Here is a 12,882-nt window from a genome sequence, read left to right as displayed (position 1 = left end):
GTTTGGGACTCTCCGTGCTTCCTGGACTTGCATGTTTATTTATTTCCTTTACCAAATTAGGGAAGTTTTCTTTCATTATTTTTTTCAAATAGATTTCCAATTTCTTTTTCCATCCCTTCTCATTCTGGCACCCCTATGATGCAAATGTTGGAATGCTTGAAGTTGTCCCAGAGGCTGCTTGCACTATCCTCATTTTTTTGGATTCTTTTTTGTTCTTCTTGTTCTGATTAGGTTTTTTTTTTTTTTTTACTTCCTTAGGTTCCAAATCATTGATTTGATTCTCAGCTTCATCTACTCTATGGTTGTTTCCCTGTAAATTGTTCTTTATTTCAGTTAGTGTAGCCTTTGTTTCTCACTGGATCTTTCTTATGCTGTTGAGGTCCTCACACTAAGTTCTTTGGGCATCCTTAAAACCAGTCTTTTAAACTCTGCATCTGATAGATTCAGTATCCATTTCCATTTTGTTTAGTTATTTTTCTGGAGTTTTGATCTCTTCTTTCCTTTGGGTCATGTTTCGTTGTCTCATCGTTTTGGCAGCCTCCTTGTGTTTGTTTCTGTGTATTAGGTACAGCTGCTATGACTCTGTGTCTTGGTAGTATGGCCTAATGTAATAGGTGTCCTATAAGGCCCAGTGGCACAGCCTCCCCTATCACCCAAGCTGGGTACTGAAGGTTCATTCTTTGTGTGGGCTGAGTATACTCTCCTCTTGTAGTTGAGCGTTCCTTGCTATTGGCAGATCAATGGGAGGGATTTACTTAGGCCAGTCAGCTGCATAGATGGGCTGTGACCACTGACCACCAACCTCTGCCATCCGTGGAGGATCAGCTGTGCAGGGATAGGGTGGTGGTACTCCAGCGTGGTCTGTAGTTGTCCGCTGAGTGCACTCGTCCTGGCGTTTCCTAGGTGGTGCAGGCCAAGGTCAGCCTTCACCTGTGCTTTGCCCTGGGCACCCTGCCTGAGCTATAAAGCAATCTGAGATGGCTGCTACTTGTGTTGGGTTTGGAGATTCCCAGGCAAAGCCAAGCTGTGACTCTAAGCTGACTGCTGCTTTTGCTGGGCCTGGGGCTCACTGAGGCCAGCTATTGCTTGTTTGATAGGATTCAGGAAGTTCTGAAGCATGAATGGTTTCCAGCCATTCATATGGAAAAGCAGCATGGGTGGGGATGTCCCTGGGGATCTCAAAGGCAGATCAAACAGTGTTAGCTAGGTCAATGGAGTCTCAGATATGGCACCAGTTCACTGGTTCTGTGGAGGGAGGGTTTAGAAAAGATATAATGGCCTGCCCTTCTGTCTGGAAGAAGGCTATCCCCCATCTCTCGCTTTGATGCCAGACACCCTCTCCCTGTATGCTACTAGTGCCTTTCAGGCTTCCACCCCAGTGCTGGAACTCAGAGGGAGTGAGTCTGATTAAGTCCATGTGTGATTCTTTACGAGAAACTACTTGGGACCCCAGAAATTTCTTCCATCGACTCAATCCCTGATGGTTTTTGCAGCCAGAAGTTTTGGGGGCTTATCTTCCTGGCACTGGAACCCTGGGCTGAGCTGCCTGGTGTGGGGTTGGGACTTCTCACTCCTAATATATCCCTTCCAAGTTTTTAACCACCACACCTAGATGTGGGACCAGCCCATTCCGCCCCTCTGCCCCTTCTACCAGCCTGAATGGATGTGGTTTCTTTAATTCCATAATTGTCAGACTTCCTTTCAACTCAATATCTGCAGGTTCTGAGTGATGGTTGTTCTACATTTTAGTTGTAATTTTGATGTGGTTGTGCGAGGAGGTGAGCTCACCGTGTTTACCTGTGCCGCCATTTTGACCAGAAGTCTCTGGTAGGATTTCTTTTTTTTCTCATGGCTGGATCACATTTCATTGTGTGTGTGTGTGTATCTGTCTCACATCTTTATTCACTCATCTGTTGACAAACACTTAGGTTGTTTCCATCTTAGCAGTTGTGAATAATGCTGCAATCAACATGGGAATGCACATATCTCCTGGGATCCTGTTTTTGTTTCTTTCGGCTGTATACCCAGAAGTAGAATTAATTACTGGGTCATGTGGTAGTTTGTTTTTAATGTATTGAGGAATCACGGTACTGTTTTCCATAGAGGCTGTACCATTTATGTTCCCACCAACAGTGCACAAGAGTTCCCTTTTCTCCACATCATCACTAACACTTTTTACCTTTTGACTCTTCATAATAGACATTCTAATGGGTGGTTTTGATTTGTATTTCCTTGGTGATTAGTAACATTGAGGACCTTTTTATGTACCTGTTTGCTATTTGTGTATCGTTGGAAAAATGTCTGTTCAGGTCCTTTGTCTCCTTTTTTTTTTTTTTGGCAAGAAAATTAATTGTTTTGTTTATTCTAAGGAAAACTTGAAGGGTTCTTTTGTTTCATTTCTTAGCAAATCCTAGCACATTAACAAACCAAAAAAAAAGCCCTGCTCCTTTGCCATGGTACACTTGAAAGTGAAACAAGATATAACTACAGATAATGATGTAACATGAAAAAGCCAAAAAGAAAAAAAAACCCAAAACAAATCAAAAAACAAAACCCAACCTGGTGGTGAGGGAACCATGCTTGTAAACACAGTGCCAACAGCACTGTTTTGGTGGCTGATATTTGTCAGAGCATTTCTTTTTTAATATTCAAAAATCATCTTTCGAAACCCATGGGATTCTACAAAGTTCTTATTTGCTATTCTTTAATGTGTAATATTAGGCTTGATAAATAAAGGGTGCCTCTGCCCTTTTAGTAGGTTGAATTTTTTTTTTTTTTTTTTTTTTTGCTATTGTATGAGTTCTTTATATATTTTGGATGTTAATCCCTTATCAGATATGTGATTTGCAAATATTTTCTCCCATTTTGTAATTGCCTTTTCATTTTGTTGATTGTTTCTTTTGCTGTGCAGAAGCTTTTTGGTTTGATAGTTTCACACTCATTTTTCTTTTTCTTTTTTTTTTAAGATTTTTTTATTTTCAGAGGGGACAGGCAGGAGAAAGAGAGGGAGAGAAACACTGATGTGTGGTTGCTTCTCACAGACCCCCAGCTGGGGACCTGGTCTGCAACCCAGGCATGTGCTCTGACTGGGAATCAAACTGGCATCCCTTTGGTTCCCAGGCCAGTGCTCAATCCACTGTGCCACACCAGCCAGGGCTCATTTTTCTTTCTGTTTCTTATGCTTTTGGTATTATGTATAAAAAATTGTTGCTAGACTAATGTCAAGGAGCTTTTTCCTATATTTTCTTCTAGGAATTTTACCATTTCAGGTCTTTAATCCATTCTGAGTTAATTTTTGTGAGTGATATAAGATAGGGATCTAATTTTGTTCTTTTATACTTCTTTATCCAGTTTTACCAATACTATTTATTGAAGCCAATACTATTTATTGAAGAAACTATCCTTCCTCCTTGTCAAAAATTAGTTGACTGCTTATGTGAGGGTTTTTTCTTGGCTCTTAATTCTGTTCTACTGGTCTTTGTGTCCGTTTTTTTTTTTTTTAATCCTCAACCGAGGACATGCTTATTGGTTTTTTAGAGAGGGGAAGAAAGAGAGAGAGAGAGAGAGAGAGAAACATCACTGTGAGAGAGAAACACTAATCAGTTGCTTCTTGTATGCTCCCTGACCAGGGACCAAACCAACAACCTGGGCATGTGCCCTGACTGGGAATCGAAGCAACAACCCTTCAGTTTACTGGACGATGCTCCAACCAGTTGAGCCACACAGGCCAGGGAGTTCTTTGTGTCTGTTTTTATTCCAGTCTATTTTCTGCTGATAACAATTTAACTTTGATTGCATACACTCTATCCTTTTACTCACCCCTTTTGTTTTTGATGTCATCGTTTACATCTTTTTATATTGTATATCCATTGACAATGTGTTATAGCTATAGCTATTTTAATACCTTTATCCCAGTGTTAAGTAGTTAACATATCACCGTATTGCAGTGTTAGAATAGTCTGAATCTGACTATATTCTTACATTTACCAGTGTGTTGCATATTTTCAAATGGTTTCATATTACTAATTAAGGTCCTTTCATTTCAGCTTGAAGAACTCTTATCAGTATTTTTTGTCAGGCAGGTTTAGTGGTGATAAATTCCCTCAGTTTTTGTTTATTAGGGAAAGTCTTTATCTTGCCTTTATTTCTGAAGTACATCTTTGCTGGGTAAAGTATTCCTGCTTGGCAGTTTCTTTCTTTTAGCACTCTGATTATATTGTTCCATTCTCTTCTGGCCTGCAAGGTCTCTGTTGAGAAATTAAAGGCCAGTTACTATTTTACATCATCTTCTTTTTTTATTAGTTGAAAGTATATGTTTTCTTTAAGAAAGTTTTATTTTGATAGATATAATTTGAAAAATGTTGTAAGAATAGTATAAAAATTCCTGTATACTTTTCATCTAGATTCACTAAGTGTTAACATTGTATATATTTGCTATATCACTTTTCTGTCTCTGTTTGCACACACATGCATACACACATATTTGAGAGTAAGCTGCATACTTCATGTTCTTTGGTCCTTCAATATGTGAGTGGATATTTCCTAAGAACAAGATTATTCATTTACACAATCACAGTACAATGATTACAATGGATAAATTACACTGATTCAACACAATAATCTATAGATTTTCTTCATATTTCAATTGTCTTTTTTTAAGTATATTTTATTGATTATGTTGTTACAGTAGTTCCAATTTTTTTCCCTTTGCTCCCCTCTGCCCAGTACCCGCCTTCCCTCCAGCAACCCCAGCTCCTTTAATTCATGTCCATGGGTCGTGCATATAAGTTCTTTGGCTTCACCCTTTCCTATATTATTCTTAACTTCCCCCTGTCTATTTTGAACCAACTGATTATTTTTCTTAATCCCTGCATCATATCCCCATTTCTCCCCCTCTCCCCTCCCAGCTGATAAGCCTCCAAATGATCCCCATACCTATGATTCTGTTCCTATTCTGGTTTGCTTAGTTGGATTTTGTTCTTATTTTTTAGATTCAGTTGTTAATAGTTGTGAGTTTGTTGTCATTTTAGTGTTCATAGTTTTGATCTTCTTTTTCTTAAGTAAGTCCCTTTGACATTTCATATAATAATGGCTTGGTGATGATGAACTCCTTTTGCTTTGCTTTGTCTGAGGAGCACTTCATCTGCCCTTCCATTCCAAATGATAGCTCTGCTGGATAGAGTAATCTTGGTTGCAGGTTGTTTTTCATCACATTGAATACTGCTTGCCAGTCCCTTCTTGCCTGCAAAGTGTCCTCTGAGAAATCAGCTGATAGTCCTATAGGCACCCCTCTGTAGGCAGCTCTCCACCTCTCTCTTGCTGCTCCCAGGATTCTCTCTATCTTTTACCTTTGGTATCTCAATCATGATGCGTCCTGGTGTGGTCCCCTCTGGGTCCAGCTCACCCATGACCCTCCGTGCTTCCTGGACCTGAATGTCCATCTCCTTCGCAAGATTTGGGAAGTTTTCCTCACTTTTTTCAGTTCTTGCTTCCTCATTCTCCACTGGTCGACTATTTTTTTCTTCCTTATGTTCCAAATCATTGATTTGAACCCCGGTTTCCATCTCTTCACCATTGTTTTTGTGTGAATTTTCCTCTGTTTTGCTTAGCATAGCCTTCACTTCTCCTCTTATGCATTTGCCATACTCAAGCATATCTGTCAAGCCTGTGAGCATCTTTATCACCAGTGTTTTGAGTTCTGTGTTTGTTAGGTTGTCTGTCTCCTCATCTGTTAGGTTGACTATCTCCTCATCGCTTAGTTCTCCCATGGGAACTTGGATCCATTTCCCCTTTCGGGCCATATTTCTTTGTCTCCTCATTCCGATAGGCTCCTTTGTTTGTTTGCCTCCACATCCCAGGTAGAGCTGTCACTCCTGTTACATTGTAAAGGTCGGAGCCTTAGGGATTCACCATGTTGTGGCGCTGTATGTGGGGGAGGGTTCTGAGAGGGAACAATGCCACCTGCCCAGCACTCGCCCCTTTTCCAGGCACTTCTCCCACTTCTATATGGGACTGGCGCCTCTCTAGCTGCTGCCTTAGCCGTCGTTCCCAGAATGGATGGGTCTGCAGATGTTCTAGGACTGTGGGGGCCCTTTAAACAAGCGGACTCTGCTGAGAGACCGGCAGTTTCTGCCTCCACCCTAACTCCCACTGCTCTGCACAGTCAGAGCAATGAGGCTTGATTTTCCCCGGTGCTGGGACTGTGAGCTGCAACGTCCCCAGGGTCCCCCCCGACTTTTAAAAATGTGTCACTGCGCTTTCTGCCGCCACCATACCACATCCTCTCCGCCCCGGCTCCGCCCCTCCTACCTGTCTGGATGAGTATTTCTTCTTTATATTTTTGTTTGCTGGACTTCCATGCAGTTTGATTTTTCTGGAATTTCTGTTTGTTCCTAATATTGAGGTAGTTGTATTCCTTCTTAACTGTTGGGGGAGATGCAGCATGTCTGTCTATGCCTCCATCTTGGCTGGAAGTCTCTACAGCTTCCAATTTTCTCTTTAGTATTACTTATGATCACTTATTTTTTCGTGTTTTATGAACCAATCATGATCACTTACTACATTTAGTTTTCATGTCTCTTTCATCTTCTTCAATCTGTAAATGTCATTAGTTAAATTTTGGTGTTTGCTTATCTTTCGTAACATTTACAGTTTTGAAGATGTACAGGCCAATTATTTTATAGAATGTCCTCTAATATTGCTTTGCCTGATATTTCCTTGTGATAGGATGCAGGTTATACCTTTTGGACAGGAATACCTCTGAAGTGATGCTAAGTCCTCATTGCATTAGATCAGAAGACAGTGATATCATTGGTTCCATATTGGTGCTATTAAGCTTGGTTGCTTTGTTAAAGTGACATCTGCCAGATTTCTACAATGAATTTTAATGTATTCCTTCTATTATTTATTTTGATGTCCATTTTGGCCAATAGGAACTTTTGAAGTCATTCCTGTTGTCATTCCTGTTGATGACTTATCCCCATCATTTTTTTTAAGTGCTTAATTTCTGGCACAACATAATTTTTCAGACTAGTATGTATATTTTTTCCCTTGCCCTGGAATCAGCCATTTGTTTAAAAAGCCCATGCTTATTTTATTGAAGGGTATTTAGAGGCTAAGATCTAGTGTGCTTGTTCACCCTGATCGTCGTCGTCGGCAGCCGTCCGTCTCGAGAGACGATGGTGTAGCTTCTTAAGAGCTGAAGGTACAGAGCCTGGGCAGGTGTTCACCCTGATATGTCATTGCTTTTCTACCTTTTAAGCACATACACACGTGCATGTGTGCACACACACACACTTATATACATATCCACAATAATATCTATTTATTTATAAATCATGATTTTACACTGATATCTCTAAGTTCAATTTAATACTGTTGGATATTTCTTAGCCTTTGCCATATCATATTTGTAGCTCTTTTCCTTAACACTGAAAAACAGGTCTTGAAACATTACACGATATGGTTGATCATATATAATCCTGCAACAAATAGAATGTAGTTTTGGAATTGTTGGTCCCATACTACCAGTTAAGTAAACCTACTACCTAGAATTTAGGATTATTTGCAGATGTTTTACAGGTTATTTTATTCATTTGGAATATATTAGGTTTATTTGTTTCTGTTTGTATTCAGATTTAATTTTTTTCCTTCATCTTTTTGAAAAATAGTACAAAAAGCTACATTTAGGTTAGTGTTACCCTTTTTCTATCCCTTCCAATCAGTCATTTACCCATGTAGGTAATCAGGTTTATTATGTTTTTCTTCCTTTTCTTTTTGAAAATGTAAGTTGATATATATTTTATTATTTTCTATTTTTTCTTACAAAAGAGTGTACCATATTTACTTTTATAACTTAAAAATATATCCTGGAAATCACCCCTAAGCAGTTTATATATAAGCATTTAGGTTGTTTCCAGTTCTTTTTAATTATAAAAATGCTGCTGTGAATAACTTGTGAGTATGCATTTTTTAAAATATTATTGGAGGTCCATATTTAGAGTAAATTGTTAGGAGTAGGATTTGGGGGTTAAAGGTAATGCTATGTAATTTTGTTTAAAAATTGCCAAATTCTGCTTTGTGAGGGTGTAGTATTTTGGATTTCCACTGGCAATATATAAGAATTCCTGCACCAGAGTGTGGCGTGAGACTATTTTTTTCTGATTTCATAGGTGAGAAATGGTATCGTAGTATAGTGTGTAAGCATTTTTTACATATTGAGGATGTTAATATTTTACTAATAGAGATAAAAGTGATTTTTCTGCTTAGATCTTTTAATATGATACATTATATTATGGATTGCCTAATGTTGAACTATCCTTGCATTCCTGAAATAAATTGTACTTGGCCATGGTGTATTACTTTTAATTACTGTGGTGTTGGATGTTGTTTGCTAATATTTTATTTAGTATTTTGCATGAATATTCATAAATGATATTGTCTATAATTTTTAAAATATAGAATATCAGATTGAAGTAATAGCATTATACTTTATTTCAAAAGATGCATCTATAACGTTCTAATTTCTAAGTATTGGAGCAGATTATGTAGCATTGGAACTATCTGTTCTTTGAAGGTTCGGTAGAATTTGGTGGTGAAACACTATAACAACTTTATTTCTTCTATGGAAATGGAATTACTTAAACTTTGTATTTCTACTCCAGTCAATTTTGATGAATAACAATTTCTTGGGACCTTATTGATTTTTTTAGGTTTATCAATATATTGACATAGAGGTGTATAAATAATCTCTATACTTCTTTTTCATTTTTATAAATTTTTTTTTTCAGATTTTATTTATTTTCAGAGAGAGGGGAAGGGAGGGAGAAAGAGAGGGAGAGAAACATCAATCGGTTACCTATCACATGACCCTAACTGGGGACCCAGCCTGCAACCCAGGCATGTGTCCTGACAGGGAATCAAACTAGTGACCTTTTGGTTCACAGGCCCAGGCTGGTGCTCAGTCCACTGAGTCACACTGACCAGGCCTAATCTCTTTACTTCTAAAAATGTTTTCTGTTCTAGTGCTTATCTCTCCCTCATCATTTCTTCTGGTTCCCCTCCCCACTATGTAAAATTTGTTAGTGGTTTGTCTACTTTATTAAATTTTCAAAGAACCAGGATTTTGATTTATTAATTAAAGAGCTACCATTTTTCTCATTTCTTTGTCATCAGTTTTTGTTTTTGTCTTCATTTATTTTCTTGTCCTTTTTTTCCCTTTTTTTGGTATACTTTTTTCTTCTAGCATTTTGAGTTGGGAATTTATTTTTATTCTTTTATTCTTATGTAACAACTATATTTAAGGTTCTGAATTTTTCTCAACACTGCTTTTAATATGTACTGTATATTCTAATATATAGTGTTTTATTATTTTAGAAATTAGGTAATTTCAGTTTATATTTTTTCCTTTTACCTAAGAGTTGTTTAATAGGTTTTTGAGAAACATTTCCAGATAGAAAAACTTAAAGAAAAATTATTTTTAGTTTAATTACATTACAGTCACAGTGTGGTTTGTAATATTTTTACTTGTTGAACTTAATAATGTTTTCTTTGTGACCTAATAATATATGTTTGTTACTGTTCCATATGTGTGCTTGAGAAGAAGGTATATTCTCTATAACAAGGTATAAAATTCTAAATGTGTATCCACAAGATCTGTCTCACTGATGATGTTGTTAACTTTTTCTGTGTCCCATTTATTTTTATTGTATCTTATATTGAGAGTAATGTATTAAAGTCTCTTGTTATTATTGTGTTTCTATTTTTCTTTGCATTTGATGCTTATATTTAATTCTTTCTTTGAGTCAAAAACCTATCCTTATAAAGGTAATTGTTGTGTTTTGTGTACATGAATATCCATAAATATTATATCTTCTATGGCATTTAGCATGTCACACTGAATGCTTTTCGGGTTCAATTCTACTTTGTTTGAGATCAGGAATGAAACCCTTCTTATTTCTAAGTTGCCTGGTTCATCTTTGCCTATCCTCTTATTTTTAGCCATTCTGAATTATTGTGTGCTAGGTGTGTCTCTTCTATTTAATATAGAATTGGGCTTTGGCTTGTTAGCCAATATGAAAAAAAAAATTTTAAGTATATTTTATTGATTATGTTGTTACAGTAGTCCCAATTTTTTCCCCTTTCCTCAACTCTGTCAAGTATCCCCCTTCCCTCCAGCAATCCTACCCCCCTTAGTTCATGTTCATGGGTCGTGCATGTAAGTTCTTTGGCTTCATCCTTTCCTATATTATTCTTAACTTCCCTCTGTCTATTTTGTACCAACCAATTATGCTTCTTGATCCCTGCACCATTTCCCCACTTCTCCCTTTTCCCCTACCCAGCTGATCCCCATACCTATGATTCTGTTCCTAATCTGGTTTGCTTAGTCGGATTTTGTTTTTATTTTTTAGATTCAGTTGTTGATACTTGTGAGTTTTTTGTCATTTTAATGTTCATAATTTTGATTTTCTTTTAAGTAACTCCCTTTAACATTTCATATAGTAATAGCTTGGTGATGATGAACTCTTTTAACTTTAACTTGGTGGGAAGCACTTTATCTGCCCTTTGATTCTAAATTATAGCTTTGCTGAATAGAGTAATCTTGGTTGTAAGTCCTTGCTTTTCATCATGTTGAATAGTTCTTGACAACCCCTTCTTGCCTGCAAAGTGTCTTTTGAGAATCAGCTGATAGTCTGATAGGCACCCCTTTGCAGGTAACTCTCTGCTTTTCTCTTGCTGCTTTTAAGATTCTCTCTTTATCTTGAACCTTTGGCATTTTAATTATGATGTGTCTTGGTGTGGTCCTTTTTGGGTCTAGCTTATTTGGAACTCTCTGTGCTTCCTGGACTTGTGTGTCTATTGCTCTTGCCAAATTTGGAGAGTTTTTCCTCATTTTTTTTACATAAGCTTTCAATTTCTTGCTCTTCCTTTTCTCCTTCTGGCACCCCCATGGTTCAGATGTTGACACGTTTAAAGTTGTCCCAGAGGTTCCTAAGCCTCTCCTTGTTGTTTTCAATTCTTGTTTCCTCATTCTGTACTGGTTGACTATTGATTTCTTCCTTATGTTGCAAGTTGTTGATTTGAACCCCAGCTTCCTTCCATTCACCATTGGTTTCATATGGGATTTTCCTTCGTTTTACTTAGCATAGCCTTCACTTCTTCTCTTATGTATTTGCCATACTCAATCATGTTGGTCAAGTCTGTGAGCTTCGTTATCACCAGTGTTTTGAAGTCTGCATCTGTTAGGTTGTCTCTCTCCTCCTTACTTAGTTCTCCCACTGGAACCTTGATCTGCTCCCTCTTTTGGGCCATACCTCTCTGTCTCCTCAACTTGACTGTCTCCTGTGTTTGCCTCTGTGTCTTAGGTAGAGCTGTCACACCTGTTATGTTGTAAGGGGCGGAGCCTTAGGTATTCATCAGTGCGGGGTGACCCGTTTCACCACTTTATGGTGCTGTATGTGGGGGAGGGGTCAGAGTGGGAACAATACCGCTTGCCCATCACTCACCCCTTTTCCAGTCACTTCACCCGCTTCCCATATGCTACTGGCACCCCTCTAGCTGTTTCCCTGGTGATGGTTCCCAGAGAAGGTGGCTTTGCATATATTCTAGGACCAGGGGGCCTCTAAACAGACTCTCATGAGAGACGGGCAGTTTCTTCCATCGCCCCAGCCCCCGCTGGTTTTCATAGCCGGAAGCAATGAGGCTCTATATTCCCGGCGCGGGAACTGTAAGCTGCATGATCTGGCCTGGGACTGGGATTGCTCTTCAGGTATCCCTTCTGGCTTTTATAATGTGTGATTGCTTTTTCTGACAGCCGGGCACAGTCATTGCCTTCCTGCCACCGCCGCCACTACAGCTGCCACACTACATCCTCTCCTATTGGCTCTGCCCCTCCTACCTGCCTGAATGGGTTTTGCTTCTTTATATCTTCACTATATAACTCCATGCAGTTTGATTTTCTGGTAGTTCTGGTTGTTTTTTATTTTGAGGTAGGTGTAATCCTTCTTATGGTTGTGGAAGGAGACAATGCATTTCTCTGCCTACACCCCCATCTTGGCCAGAAATGTCTACAATCAATTTTAAAACATTTGCATTACCCTAAAAGAAACGTCATGCTTTTTAACAGTAAAGCCTTATTTCTTCCCAAACTCTTGAGCCCTGTCTAATCTATTAGTGTAGTCTATTTTCTATCTCTGTATATTTGCCTATTCCGGACATTTCATATATATAGAATCATGAAGTATGTGGTCTTTTGTGTCTGGTCTCTTTTACTTAGTATGTTTGCAAGATTCATCCTGTTGTAGGTTGTAGATATATCAGAGCTTCATTCATTTTCATGGCTCCATAATATTCCATTGTGTGGATATATCACATTCATCAGCTGGTGGGTATTTGGCCTCCTAGCTTTTTTAAGTAGCAGTCCAATTGAGAAATAGACAACTGGAGATTAAAATACCAGCTTTATCAGTGATGAAGATGATTACAGCAAAAAGCTTAGCTCTCTAATTTTCTACACTACAGCTCTTTTTTCCACTCCCTCTCTCTGCTCCTCAACACAGAGGCAGAGTCTGCTCCAGTCACTTTACTTTGGTGATGAGCAGAGACAGTGCTCTGAGTGTTACCAAACAGGGACCGGCCAGAGCGGGTCTGCCTCAGGTGGGCCTGTATTGTGTGGATTCTTGACTTAATGTAGGAAAGATTTCACAACATGAGTCCAGGTGATTTTGAGAGGATGTTTATTAAAGGTGGGGACAAACGAAGGAACGACTTTGGATAGAAGAAGCAACAGAAGAGTAACAGCAGAGAGCCTACACAATGCTCCGCTTTGGCTCCCTGGAAACGTTACAAGAAAGGAGTGAGCCAAATTAGGGCTGCTGTTATCTC

General features: G+C 38.5%; 1 protein-coding gene across 3 annotated transcripts in view; it reads left to right on the top strand.

The window, feature by feature from the left end:
• Nucleotides 1-12,882, top strand: part of SPICE1 (spindle and centriole associated protein 1) — a 63,378-nt gene that overhangs the window by 25,593 nt on the left and 24,903 nt on the right. The window lies entirely within an intron of this gene.

The sequence above is a fragment of the Furipterus horrens genome, unplaced genomic scaffold (genome assembly GCF_987537825.1).
Source record: "Furipterus horrens unplaced genomic scaffold, mFurHor1.1.pri manual_scaffold_1, whole genome shotgun sequence".
NCBI classification, from domain to species: domain Eukaryota; kingdom Metazoa; phylum Chordata; class Mammalia; order Chiroptera; family Furipteridae; genus Furipterus; species Furipterus horrens.
The sequence above is the reverse complement of the archived record's forward strand: the minus strand, read 5'-3'. Positions and strand labels throughout refer to the sequence as shown.